We start from the raw sequence: 12,262 nt of genomic DNA, 5'->3' as shown, positions 1-12,262 counted from the left end.
AAAGAATTCCATTCTCGGAATTCGCTCTTACCTTCTTCTAATATTTCAGGAAACTGCGAGTGAATGACATCCTCCCGTTCCCAAGTAGACTCAGCCTCATTATGGTGACTCTACTGAACACGCACTAAAGGGATAATCTTATTACGAAGAATTTGATCCTAACGATCGATAATACGATACGGTGGCTCCAAATATATTGCATCCGGCTGGAACTCAATCTCCCTAACATCGATATGCTGATACCGATCCTCATCCCACAGAAATTTCTGCAATATGGAAACATAAAACACATTGTGCACACGATCCAAAGTATCCGGAAGTGCCAACCAATAAGCTATAACTCCAAGTCGATCCGTAATCATGAATGGACCGACAAACCGTGGTGACAACTTCCCTTTCTTCCCAAAGCGCATCACGCCTTTCATAGGCGACACATTGAGGAGAACCTGATCCCCAACCTGAAACTCTAATGCACGAGTACAACAATAAGCATAACTCTTCTGCCTACTCTGGGCAGTGCGTATGCCATCCCTAATAAGAGCAATCTTCTCAGAAGTATTCTTCATGAATTTAGGACCTAAAAATCTACTTTCACTAACCTTCATCCAACAAACAGGAGATCGACATGGTCGGCCGTATAATGCCTCAAATGATGCCATACCAATAATCTTCTGGAAACTATTATTATATGCAGACTCCACAAGTGGCAAATAATTCTCCCAATGGCCTTTGAAATCAAGAACACACGAATGGAGCATATTTTCCATGATCTGATTAACCTTCTCGGTCTGACCATCTGTCTCAGGATGATAAGCAGTGCTAAGATGTAACTCTGTACCCAAAGCATGCTCAAAACTCTTCCAAAATACCGACACAAAGCTCGAATCCCTGTCCGATATAATAGACAGCGGAATGCCATGTAACTTCACAATTTCTATAATGTAAAGTCTCGCTAACTTCCAAAGTAAATTCAGTGTAAATAGGCAAGAAATGAGCTGATTTAGTCAATCTATCAACAATAACCCAAATGGGATTGTGATCCTTGAAAGAATTAGGCAATCCTTCCACAAAATAAATAAAAATGCTCTCCCACTTCCACTCTGGTATAAGTAGTGGTTGTAGAGCTCCTGGCGGCCTCTGATGATCAACCTTGACCATTTAACAAGTACTACACTGAGAGACAAAAAGAGCAATGTCCCTCTTTATACCTGCCCACCAAAACTGCCGCTACATATCCTGATACATTTTGTCCCTTCCTGGATGAACAAAAAACTCAGAGTGATGAGTCTCAGTCATCAAATCCTTCCTCAAATTATCAGTAGAATGTACCACTAAACATCCCTTGTACCTCAAGCCTTCGTCAGTCCTAACATAGTAAAATGGAACTTCCCCAGAAGCTATCTCTACAACCTTGTCAATGCATTGCTGATCTATGAGTTGTGCCTTTAGAACCTTGCAAATGATAGAAGACGTAACTACCATGCAAGCCATAAAAGCATCTAACAACTCATCAACTGTCTTCAACACATTTCACTCAGTGGTGAATAAAGTAGAAAAACTCATATAGGGTCGGCGACTGAGTGCATCCGCCACCATATTCGCTTTCCCTCGATGGTATTGTATAGAGAAATGAGAGTCCTTCACAAACTCCAACCATCGGTGCTGTCTCATATTTAGCTCCCGCTGAGTGAATAAATACTGCAGACTCTTGTGATTGCTAAATAATCTGAAAGACTTTCCCAACAGATAATGCCACCAAATGCGTAAGGTAAAACCCGCAGCTGCCAATTCCAAATCATGTGTGGATAATTAAGCTCATGAGGCTTAAGCTTTCGAGATCTATATGAAATCGGTAACTCCTCCTGCATCAAAACACATCCAAGACCTTGTGGGGTAGACAGAACTGGTGCAAAAGTCAACTTCCTTTTAAGCTCATCAAAAGCTTTCTGACAGTGTTCGTCCCACACAAACTGTACACCCTTTTTAGTCAGATAAGTGAGTGGTCCCGCTATCTTTGAGAACCCCTGAAGGAACCTCCGATAATATCCTGCCAAACTGAGGAAACTCCGAATCTCGGTCGATAAAGTAGGCTCTCCCCATTCTACCACTGTTGAAACCTTGGCCGGATCTACCGTTATTCCCCTTTTTGACACCACGTGACACAGAAACTTCACTTCCTGCTGCCAAAATTCATATTTCTTGAATTTGGCATATAACTGGTGCTCACATAGGGTCTGTAACACTATGCGAAGATGTTTAGCATGACCATCCTCAGACTTAGAATAAATCAAAATATCATTAATGAAAACAATGAAAAATTGATCCAAGTAAGCCCTGAAGACTCTGTTCATCAAATCCGTGAAGACTACTGGTGCATTAGTCAATCCGAAAAGCATGACACGAAACTCATAAGAACCATATCTAGTGAGAAACATTGTCCGAGGAACATCCTGCTCCCTAACCCGAAGTTGATGATATCTAGAATGCAGATCAATCTTAGAGAAGTAAGTAGCTCCCTTCAACTGATCAAAAAGATCATCAATCCTGGCTAAAGGGTACTTATTGCGAATAGTAACCTTGTTCAACTCCTTGTAATCTATACACAGGCGAAGTGAACCATCATTTTTCTTCACAAACAACACTGGTGCTCCCCAGGGTAAAGTACTTCTATGAATGAAACCCTGGTTAAGTAATTGTTGAATCTGATCCCTCAGCTCTCGTATTTCCACTGGTGCTATCCTATATGGTGCTTTAGCAATAGGCATAGTTTCTGGTGCTAAGTCAATCTCAAAGTCTATTTCTTGACTAGGTGGCAACCCTAGAATCTCCTGAAAAAATCCAAAAATTCCTGTACAATCGGTATGCTATCCAATGACACAGTAATCTCCTCCTCCACATAAAACAAATAAGTGCTAGTAGCCCCGTTAGAATGTGGCATAGCGACTTCATATATATCCTATCTAAGTATGGTGAAAATAATAGACCTATCATAACAGTTAACTTGGGCATGGTAGTGAGATAACTAATCCATCCCAAGTATCACATCATAAGTGTGTATGTCCAGGACCAATAGATTGGCTAGAAACCTGAGTTTACCAATGTCTAGTGTCACTGGCCCATCACTCTCATACAAGATGGCAGTATTGCCTAAAGATATAGAAATACCCTAAGGTCTATTGCAAACTCGTGTCGTCATCCCAGATAATGTAACAAAAGACTAAGATACAAATGAGTGAGTAGCACCCGTATCATAACACATGACCCTGTAAATCATGAATAGAAACATACCCTCAACAGCCTAAGATGCCTGAATATCCTGTGGCATGGGGTTGTACACCCTGCCATAATGCAACTGTTGCGGTGCCTGTCCCTAAGTTTGTGGTGGTACTGGTAATGCTGGATATGTCTGACCTTGAATCCGTGGAACCTGTGAAGCGGGTAAAGGTACCGGTGCCCTCTGCCCCTATTGCACATGCTGTCCCTGTCCCTGTCTTGCTTTAGGACACTGCCTGGAAGTATGACCATACTCTCCACAAGTGTAGCAACTAGCCTGGAAAGTACCAAATGGCCTCTTCTGTCAGTTAGCCGGTGGTTGACCTTGTCCTGCCTGTGGTCCCCCATTCTGCTGCCTCTGAACAAGTGCCCCATTTCTATAAGCATCTAAATGACCCTTGTGCTTCTTCCAAGGCTGTTGTCCCTGGAATTTGCCCTTATCATTCTGTCAGTGTCCATTGCCATTCCCTTTCTCAGCTGACTGATTATCAGAGTCTCTATCACCCCGCTTCTTACCCCTAGCCTGTCTGAAGTCCACGGTCAACTGATACTGTTGCAACGCGGCGTCCACCACCTGAGCATAAGTAGTGTAGGCTGGACTACCTATAATAGCTCACTTAATAGACCACATAAGTCCCTTAACAAAACTATTGTGCTTCTTCTTCTTTATATCCACCTCATCTGGAGTAAAAAGAGATAAGCGCGTGAACTGCTGCTCATACTTTGCCACTGTCATGTTCCCCTGATCCAGATTGAGGAATTATGTCTTCATAGCTGCCCTGATTGCATAAGGAAAGTATTTCTCATCAAAACGAGCACTGAACTGATCATAGGTCAATGACATCCTCTCCTCTACGGTGGTAACTGACTCCCACCACTATAGTGCATCTCTAACTAGCTTGAAGGTAGCAAGCATCTACTTCTGAACCTTCGTACATTGAACCAAGCGAAGATGTCGCTCGATGTCCTGTTTCCATTGGTGAGCTGCTTTCGCATCGGTGGAGCCTGAGAACTCAAGTGGGCTCCCCTTTGTGAAAGAACTCCTACCCTTTTCCAAAGTATCAGTCTAAACCACTGGTGCTAGTATACGTGCTTACTGAACCTATGGTTGATTGTGAAGTGCAGCTGTTACCCCAGCTTCTATAGCTCGAGTAATGAGGTCATTGAGGTGAGGAGGATACTCTGGATCGCTGACCTGATCCTGAGCCTGCTTAACTTCCTCCTGCTCTTCCTAAAACTGACGATAATCATCTTGAAACCCAGGTAATTGCTGCTTCTCCTCCATTTGCTAACGCCGTAGGCGAACTTGCTACCTACGTGCCGCTCTCCTTTGTCGACTATTTCCTTGCATGTTCTGTCCTCTTCTAGCGTTAACCATACTGTTAACATAGAAAGACAGACATTAGTACGATTGATTACGGACCATAAGAATACAACGAATCTTAATCTTTAAGCTCTAATCAAGAGAAAAAGCTACATGGAAGTCTTAATACGAAATAACCCTAGAGACACTTAAACCTGGAGTGCTCTGATACCAACTGTAATACCCCTCGACTCCGAGACATGGGTTGATCAAGCCCAAGCTCAAACCAGAGGGAATATCAAACAATTAATATTTAAATGAATACGAAATACAAAAGAGAACTAAGAAATAAAATAATAAAGCTGGAAGAATTCTAAAATTATAATCCTCCAAAATTAACTGATTAATATCCAATAATCCAAAACCTCCATTATTATAAAACAACTCGGGAATCCATCTAGTGGACCCCTATCAAAATCCCAAACTGAAAGGAAAACAAGTAAAATGAAATCCAAAGCTAAACTATAATGTGAAATCCTATGTCGTCAGAAGAGTGAGTGACAGTCTCTGCTCAGCATGAACAAGCTCTACGCTTGGAACTAATGAATACTTGAAAAATGATAGTGGGTTAGGCCCACGAGCAAGTTCTTTACCACTACAATCTAAATAGAGACTCGATACGCATGTACATCCTAAGCAACTCAGCAATAGCTATATAATCCGTATATATGTATATCCACACTACAAGACTCTCACTGGACTATAAAGGGGATCTCAACTTGAATAGAGGCAACATGCAAAACGCATTCGAAGTGGGCATGTGTACCTAAGTCTATCAGGGTACACCACTACCTATATAGCCTATTACGCATCCCACTGCATATACGCTCCCTAACCGTCGACTCTGAGACTCAAGCTCATATCGCGATACCATAATCATATATTTAAATTCCGTCCAAAACCATAGTATGTCATTCAATTGTTCATTGATCTGACATAAAATATGAATAGCAAGTAGTCTAGTAAGTCATTCAACTTATGCAGTTGAATTAACTTAAATAACAAGTAATCCAGTTAGTCATTCAACCTGTTCGACTGAGCCGACTTAAATATAAGTAGGATTTAATTTTATAATCCATTCCCTTATTCTGGTATAGGTAGGTTTTAGTATTTTGAAACTAAATCATCCCTAGTATGCCACCATCCCATACCGGTGCATACAATCCATCCGTCCAAAAATTGATAATACAAACATTAAATGTAAATATCAATTAATGGGTGACCAATGTTAATCAACCCTTGCAATAGCACAAATCATTGTAAAATAGGGCTATCATAGAGGTAACTCGAACAACAAGGATTGCACGTTTTTGGTAACCAAGGTTGTGACGGCCCAAGTTTTGTAAACCCGATGCGTCAGTGATGACCAAAAGATGACCTGATAATGGATCTGAAATGTGGAAGTGAAAGGTGCAACAACGGTCTCTAGAGATAAAATGCGTCTCTAAGACACCAATGTGACCCTCAATGAGATCACGAAACCCAAAGGAAACAAATGCAGAAGTGTCGTTTCAAAAACGGACAAAAAGAACCTAGGGGCAAAATGGTCATTTCGTAAAAAGTGGATTCAGGTGCTATCGAGAACACCGCTGGAAAGACAATGACAAATTAGTCAAGTTCAAAAAGAAGTTTACTCAATTTGGAGTCCGGACAAGGGAGAAAGGTCAAAAACAAAAATGATGTCATGGCGGCCCGACGAGGACAACCTACCACTGACGCAATTGAAAGTAAAAACGGGCATTTAAACGGACTTTTTTTGGGAAAACTCAAGGAAGAAACCCCCCCTAAAATCAAGTTTCCTACCCCAATTGCGAACGAAAACAAAAAAAAAAATGCATTGTAAAATGCCCAGAATGCCCCCAAGAAAATCAGGTCAAGAGGAAAAAAACTAATCCGAGCTACTGCCCAAGTTTTGGAAATAGGCTTCTGGAGGTTTTTAAATTGCCTAAATTGAAAATGTAATCTTAAAATACACCCACAAGACTTCCAGAAGTTTTGGATCAGTCGTGACGATTTTCAAAAAAAAGTCGATGAATAGTTCCAACTACATTTGTACTAAAAATTTGCAAAACCTGGCAGCAAGGATTTTCTGGAAAAATATGGATTTTTGAGAGCCAAGATGATGTTTTCTGGAAAAACACAAAAAATAAACCCTCCTCAAAATCAAGTTTTCTAAGTGACACATGTGGAAAAATGAAAAAAATGCATTGTGAAATACCCGAAATGCCCCTGGAACAGAATAGGGTAAAATTCCCTAAAAATGCTACTTAGAGTTTTTGTTTCATCAAGGAAGGTACTGTTTGCCAAAGTGAGCATGCAAGTGTATGTAATATGATAAAATAGATGTGCTACAATGGCCTATGGCTTCATTACAATACATTTACAACATTTGACATGTCAAACCTCCAAGTTAGAAAAATTACATTTCAAAGACAAATTATGAACATGCTAACACTTGCATGTGAACAAGAATGCTTCTAAAGAAGCTCAACTCAGCAAATAACCAAAGCAATTGCAATCTCCAATCTTGTATCCTGTACTTGAAATATGCCCCAGTATCGTAGGGGTGAGTAACATAAAGCTATTCGTAGGAAATGAGCATGCATCGACCTACATTTTACAAGTGTACATGATTTAATCATTGTGGTTCATTCCACCTAACCTCTATGTCAAAGGTGAGACTAAGGGAGCATCCTAGCTACCTAAGATCATTTCTAACATAAAACACATCTTTTATACAATTTCAACAACACAAGAGCATGCTACACATAGCAACAAGATATAACATGCTTACACAAAGCAACTAGTTAGAAACATGCTTACACAAAGCAACTAGATATAGATTCTCAAAGTTATCAACTTGAAATCTAAATGTTAAATCAACTAAATATAGCAATTTAGTATGGATGTACTTAACAACATCAAATCGCCAATAGCCAAAACCACAGTCACAATATAAACATGATTGATAACTTGGAATTGAATGTGAAAACAAATAGTGGAAGACTTGGACATCACGTCTCGGACTAAACCAAGAACAAATTGGTTATTCCGGGCATGAACCCGCTGGGAAGACCACCCTAGTGCGCACTATCTCAATTGGGGAGAACTCATACCTCTCGCGCTAAAGCCGAACTTTAGTTATATCACAGTAACAATGTCCCAAGACTCCTAAATAATCAAATAAGTTCAAAACTTATACGTAATTTATATAATGCACTAAGTCACCTTCCATGCACAAGTAGACTGTATCCACACAACACATGTTCTAAATCCACAACTACTATAGGATGACAATGTCAAATCTTCAGAGTGCGATTCGTTACGCACTATAACAACATCACATGTCGAATCTTCAAAGCGTGATTCGTTACGCGCTATAACAATATAATCTAATATTGAAACATAACTCATAAATTCATTATAAGTCAAAAGTCATGCTTTAAACATACTATTAATGTCAAATACATGAGTTAATCAATAATACAATAGAAACGGAATTTAATCAATAAACTAATTAAATTCCCTAGGTTTCAAATCTCAATCAAATGGCCTCCAATTAATACATGATAAACAATATAGCATGGTCATTACATACACCAAATCAAAACTCGATTAGGCCATAAGAACAATAAAGTGGAACTTAATTAAATCATGATAATCAAATCCTTAACTTCTAAAACAACATCAAATAGTTCCAAATTAACGTATGCTAGAACATAAGTCATAGTGATCACAAATATCAAGTTAAACACTTAATTAGGCCAATGGAACCCTTAATTAGATTTTAATTAATCATTTTAATTAAAATCTCTAGATTTTCATACTTGTCCAAATGCTCTCAAATTAAAGTATGTTAAATAACATGTCAAGATATAATTTAAAAGCATATCACAAGTCAATTTTATGCTAGGTACGACCATGGGATTTAATCTTTCACAAAAGATAAATCTTAAATAAAATATGCAATTCTTATTCAATTAATCCCAATTTAATATATGTTAATAAACATATTAAAACATGATTTTCTAGCATGCCACAATTCCATTCTAAGTTATACACATCCTTGTGAATTAAATTTCATACAAAGAAATAATTAATACTAATTTTCTAGAATCGATACAAGGCATGCAATTAAGTTGTATAATCATGCTAAACACTTAATACAACACACACAAAAGCCTTGAACATCCCCTATCTCAATTTGAGATGAAAATCTCAAAAGCCATCAAAATGGAACGGCTCCGAATCCGACGAAACTACTAGGTTTTGTCGGGGACAACGCCGTGAACATAACCCCCATGAAAGCCCCATCAAAATCATAACTTGACCTCAAAACCAAACTCAAGAAATGGTCAAAACTGAATTCTAATAAGGGGGAAAGGTAGAGCACGGCGAGGGGAAGAACAAACGTTAAGGCCGAAGACTTTCCATCAAGGAAAAGTGAACCAAAAGAGAAGAGAGAAGATGGCAGCACCCCTTGGGTTGCCATGGGAGCTCCAGGTGGTGCATGATGAGGGGAGAAGATGAAAAATGAAATATCTCACCCCCCTTTTATAGAAATCTCAAAAAGTGCCCCGAACGGGCCCCGCCGGGTCCTAAAAAGTAAAATTTGAGCAGACGCGCTCAAATGGCAAAACTTTGTTAAAAAAAAAAGATTCAAAATGATAAAATATGAACAACGGAAGAAACAGCGTCAAAAACTGAGTCCCAAGCAGAAATTTATGCTCAAAACAAGTTTGGCGCAAACTGGAGCCAGAAACCCTAAAACTGGAAAACATCGACCAGGAGGAAATTCCAAGAGTACACAACTCAACAAAATGTGAAAATGAATCCCGTACGAGGATCCAGGCTCAAAACAAGACATTTTGCAATAACTTTCATTAATTGCACAATGGCTTTTCCAAAGTGAAAACTGCACTTGTGGCCCAGAATGAAAATATCTTCAAAAAATATTTTCTTAAAAACCCCTGAAATAAAATATCTTCAAAAGATATTTACAAAAAACACTCCAAGAAAAGAAAATAATTTCAAAGAACTTTGCATCCATGCCCTTATGGACACCGGGAGCAACCAGAGTACTTTCTTGCAAAAATGAAGATACGTATTTCGTGGAAACCACTCAAGATGGAGATACATGAAGTCAAAAACCAACTTCGAACACAAGAAGTGTGGTTACGCCAACAAAGTGTCAAACAGGGAAACGACAAAATAGGGAAAATGATGAAATATGGAAAATGACGAAAAGTGAATAGTGTTGAAAAACGAAAAATGCGAAAACGACTTGGTCCTCAAAGGAAGTTATCAATCCACAGAAAAGAGTCTCGAAAATCACTCCAGAGCACTCGAGACGACACTAACCGAAGAGGAACTGAACTCAGAAAGGAAAGACAACGGAAAAAAAATATTCGTAAAAATCCGGGTCATTACAACCTTCCCACCTTAAAGGGATTTCGTCCCCGAAATGCAGCCCTAACCAAAACAAAAAGGCAAAACCAGGATAACTACAGAGTATATCTTCGAGTATCCCACACAACGCGATACAAAAGCAATCCCAAAGCTGAAAGACAACGCACAGACCAATGTCATTCGCACCCACGTGCTAATGACAGGACAACCTCTCAAAAGGAAAGTGATTAAATAGCCACCCAACAAGTCGGAACTCACACACAGAACCTAAGGTGAGACAAAGGAACGGAAGACAACAACTGTAAACATCCCTCTAGATGAACCATCATACCAATCCAAAAACGACCACCAAAAGATCTCCAAGATAACCACGTATCATATCAGGGTACCGAACAAGACGATGCGGCAATACGAATAGCGACCAGAACCCGCCCACGACGTACTTAAATGTGTGGTAGCAATGACAGTGCCTAGTGCCCGCCCACACTTACTCGTCAGTAAGGTAGTATCGACGGCAACTAGTACTCGCCCACAACACACAACTTTGTACGGTTGTATGGTAGCATGGTAGTATAAGGCACTAATTCATAACCTGCCCCCCACTAGGTCTACCCAAGAAACCTCTCGATACAAATGACATCAATGTCAAAAATGATCATTACCAAAAGCATTACGGAGACCAACATTTTATGAGAGTTGAGATATGGTCCAAAGATGTGTGGCCAGACCATCTTAGCCAATCCCAAAACTCTGACAACAATGCCATAGGTACCGCTATGCTTAAGGCCTTAAATCCTCAATACAACAAAACCAACATCTCCAATGTCTCAAAATACCCCTATTAATAACATTAATCAGGAATCCAAAACCTGACAAGCAAATCAAGACCTCCAAAAATTAAAACGAAACTCACCACAAGACATTTCATCAAAAGTCTTACATTTCTCCCAGAAACAGATCAACTACATGACCAATCACCATAATCAAACATCAGATCCACAACCTTATCACAGATAACTAAATCCTTAAAATACAAGTCCACTAAGTGGCACTCACATCAAAATGCCAACAACCAAGGTCACAAACCGTGCTTGGCATCACCAAGCTAAATCAAAATTCCTCAATTTTTATCGATCCATAAACAACCACTGGAACTACGATTTCTCAAAACCATGCCTAGTTATAACTAGGACGAGAAACTCCACAATAAGCCATATCCAACAGCGATCCTCCAAAACCCCTCCTAAAAGTTAACCATATCCAAACCTCCAAAACGAAAACAAGTCTCTAAAAGACATTCTCAAAAGAGCATCGAGCTCACCTCACAATCAAACAAATCCTCAATGATATGGACATAAGTCCCCATAAAATGATCTCACACCAATCACCTCACTCCGAGCACCACAATTCTGTCAACAACCACAGCAAAAACTCCCCAAGGAAGACACGAAAGAAAGGGAACCACCAGTCCTAAAAAGGATAACACCACAACCCCATCTCTAAAATGAAAGACAGCAAGGTCAAAGACTTCACCCCCTACATGGAAGTAAGTCGACCAAAATCCATCAAATCCTCACCAAGGACTCAAAACAACAATGGTGATCCTCACGAACCAACCAACCAAGAACTGTGGACAACGCAATGAAAAGAAGAGACTCACTCCTTGTAAAGTCCTTTACTCGAACCAAGAAGAGAGAAGAAACCCTATCCTCCCATAAGTGTCGATATGACAACCACGTAAATGGAGTATCCTTCCCACTTTAGGGAAATGGACAGCTCAAGACAAAACAAATGTGACAACTCCTCTATAAGGAATCTCACAACGAAACTCTTACGGAAACCCACATACACACTACGTGCGACTGAGGAGAAACAGAAGGGAACCCAAACCTGGAAGTCATGCATGTGACAAAGAATGCAACTATCAGAAAGAAATCTACTCACATAGATAAAAATCAAAGGTACATGCAGCACGTCTCAATGTAAGCACAAAAGCATATCATTAAAGCGTAATAACAGTATGGCATCTCTAAGCATATAAGGAAGGCATGCTAATGCCACACAACAAGAAGGCAAATGTGGATACACCTCTATCTACTCATGCATCACAACATCATAAATCATACTACTAACATGGTAGTAAACAAAACTGCAAAAGACAGAATGATGTAACAATGAACCCTATGGACATCGTGTCCTAGAGTGTCTAAGCAAAAG

This window comes from Cornus florida, unplaced genomic scaffold (genome assembly GCF_030987335.1).
Source record: "Cornus florida cultivar Cherokee Brave unplaced genomic scaffold, ASM3098733v1 CherokeeBrave_3.0.0_Hap2_Chr03, whole genome shotgun sequence".
Classification (NCBI taxonomy): domain Eukaryota; kingdom Viridiplantae; phylum Streptophyta; class Magnoliopsida; order Cornales; family Cornaceae; genus Cornus; species Cornus florida.
The sequence above is the reverse complement of the archived record's forward strand: the minus strand, read 5'-3'. Positions refer to the sequence as shown.